The sequence below is a fragment of the Cyprinodon variegatus genome, unplaced genomic scaffold (assembly GCF_000732505.1).
Source record: "Cyprinodon variegatus isolate N-32 unplaced genomic scaffold, C_variegatus-1.0 Scaffold1814, whole genome shotgun sequence".
In the NCBI taxonomy this organism is placed as follows: Eukaryota; Metazoa; Chordata; class Actinopteri; order Cyprinodontiformes; family Cyprinodontidae; genus Cyprinodon; species Cyprinodon variegatus.
Genome location: NW_015152267.1, coordinates 68,775 through 71,924, shown reverse-complemented (window position 1 = coordinate 71,924; position 3,150 = coordinate 68,775).

Genomic DNA, 3,150 nt, shown 5'->3' with positions numbered 1-3,150 from the left:
ATGAGGCTAATAAGTTACAGGTAAGTTATCTGATCGTTGACATACATTCAGTCTAAGTTAGACAGATATCGTGGCATCGAGCTTACATAGAAAGTTCAGCGTATGCCAGCGTTTTAGAAGATTCTTCGATGTCACGCATACGCTGGCTAAATCGTTAAGGTGTGACAGGGCCCTTACTAAAGGTTAAAGGTCATAATTTGGTATTTTACATCCGAAATTGTCATAACCTTCATGTTTAATCATTTTTAGTATAAATGAATAAATATAACAAATTCATACCTCTTTCTTTACACCCTTCCTTTTTTTTCTGGGAGTACACACAATAATTTGCCTGGTGTGTATGCGTGTTCATGTGGAGGGAGTGTTAACGACATTAAATAATGTTTGTTTACTATAACTTTCCATTTCTTTTATGATAATAGGGGAAAAGTTCCACAAGGAGTCTCTGATTGGTGGGTTTGCCCATTTTTAGTGGAATAGATACGGTAGTGTGGATAGCAAGGTGGTCTAATGTTAGCACGCGTAAACAGATGATGGTAATAAAGTAGCGGGACCAAAGCAAAACAAAACTCCTTTTGATTTTCCTGCAGGCATTATAATACTTAAGGTATCGTCCAAATTCGTTCCAATACATCAATGTGTAGCGGTGCGACTCAAATCGCACCACTTTGATTAATTTTTAAATCAAGTCATGAATTTTATGACTCTAACATGCTCTAAGACTTGTGACCTGTGTTGGAGCTTTACACCTCTGACTCAGGAGTGGAAATGGACTTGAAGCTATTTACTCGAAAACACATAATATTTCCCCAAAGGTCCTAAAGTTTGATAGTCCTGTTATTTACAAAGTGCATTCATTCGTTATACTCATCCTGTATTAATAAACACAGACCATCTCTTTGTCTTTTCCACACTCTGTACTTTTGCATGAGCTGCAGCGCCGCCAATCACATCAACCAGAAGAAAAAATAAATAGATGAATGCGCTCCAATGAACGATTTCTCTTTACCAAAACTATGAAATGCTCCAAACGTGTAAGAAGAGCAAAAACGTACAGCTATGACCAACGTCAACTACAGAATAAATTTCTTTGTTTGTTTTATTTGCTACCATAAGATAACTGACTTTTTTCTCAGAATTCTGACTTTAATCTCAGAATTCGGACTTTTTTCTCATAATTCTGACTTTTTTCTCAGAATTCGGACTTTTTTCTCATAATTCTGACTTTTTTCCCATACTAAACTGAAATAAAATGTAAAAATCAGTTACATTTTTTTTTTCCACTGGCCCTAATCCTCTTCCGTATCTGGATAGAGCATATTGACAGACAAAAAATATTTTTTATCTTAAATGCAAAATGTTTACTTAAATGTAGAAATGTTTAATTCTGTTTTAGAGTCTACTCTCCAGTTTGCGATTAATCAATTACTAAATTCGTTGAGGATTATTTCAATAATAGATTAATCTGATTAATTTTTTTCAGCCCTACAATTTACCATCTTACCTTTTAATATAATTTCAGTTTAAGTCAATTTGTGCCAATTCACAACATACGTCATCTGAAGGCCCTTTTCAGGGCTAGCTTACTGTTCCGCTAACATCTGGATTATGATGTCATAAAAAGTTACCCTATTGTCTGTTAAATCTAACAGTGTTTTTCGTTGGTATCTCCAAGCTGCATGTTTAAAAAGCTCCTAAGTTGAATCATGTGACACTTTCCTTGAGCCTCGACTGACCAGAGAGCCCTTTATTTAAGTGTTACATTTATTTTTTCCCTCAAACTTGAGTTAAGTGGAACTCAATCAAGAAACATTGTCTTTATTTTTTTTCTTTAAACTTTAGTTAATGAATAACGACCCTTTACTGTTGCGTCTTCCCATGTGTGGTTCCCCTCCATCACCATTGATCACAGCACAGATTCAAGATGGTTAATAAAATGTTATCTAACATGAAGGGCGACTTGAAATTTTCACACCGTTATGAAACTTAGCATCAAAAAGGAGCATTTTATCTTCGTGCTTTTAGATAATCTAATGAACAAAAAGGCCTTTAAATAGTCAAAAAAGAAATGATTTGTTTCACAGATACTCTGAGATATTCCATTGAACCTCTGAGACAGATGGATTGAAATTCCCAGGAATAAAGCGGAAAAATTATCGGAGCTGAATATTTACTGACACGAATTTTTGGCTCTGCAGTTTAGAAAGACGGAAGTTTTGCAGATTTGACGTCATTTAAAACTATGAAAACTATGGAAAGAATTTGGTTCCATTATTGTTTCAAGCAAACTCAACTCAACTCAAACTTTATTTATAAAGCACATTTTAAACAACCAGGGTTGATCAAAGTGTTGTACAGATATCACAGTTGCAGGAAATAAGGTAAAAACTAAGATACATAAAGACAACGCAATAAAATAGAATGAAAATAAAATACGTTAAAATTTAAATAAAAATGTAAATAATTAATTTTTTGCCATGTGTCCACTGAGACTTGATTTAAAGCCAGGAAGAATAATGTTTTTAGATTTAGGATTTAAAAACCTCAAAAGATCCTGCTGATGAAATGTACGAAGGCAGGTTGTTCCAGCGTGGCCAGTAGCAGCTGGTTGGAAGATCTCAGTGTTCTGGCAGGGGCATGGATTTGGAGGAGCTCAGTCAGATACTGGGGTGGCTAGCCTATTAAGAGCTTTAAAAACAAACAATAAAATGTTTAAATCTATTCTAAAAGCAACCAGGAACCAGTGCAGCAAAGCTAGGACGGGTGATATGTGGTCAGGTTTACGTGTGCCAGTAAGGAGACGGGCAGCTGCATTTTGTACCAGCTGTAGGCGGTGCAATAGTGAGTGGTCCAGGCCAGCATATAATGAATTACAGTAATTCAATCTCATAATAAAAAAAGCATGTATTAAAGACTTTTGATAAAATTCTTAACTGGTAAAAGCTGTTTTTTATGACCAGGCTAATCATGCGATTAAATTTCAAACTGTCATCAAGTATTACACCAAGATTTTTTTACTGATGAGCAAAAGTGAAACTTCTGCTGTTTTTCCCAGCTTTTATTGTCATTAATTAAGCTTTATTACACTGTCATAAGTACAGAGCAATTAAATGAACTCATTTAACCCATCCCCTTAGCATACACACCATG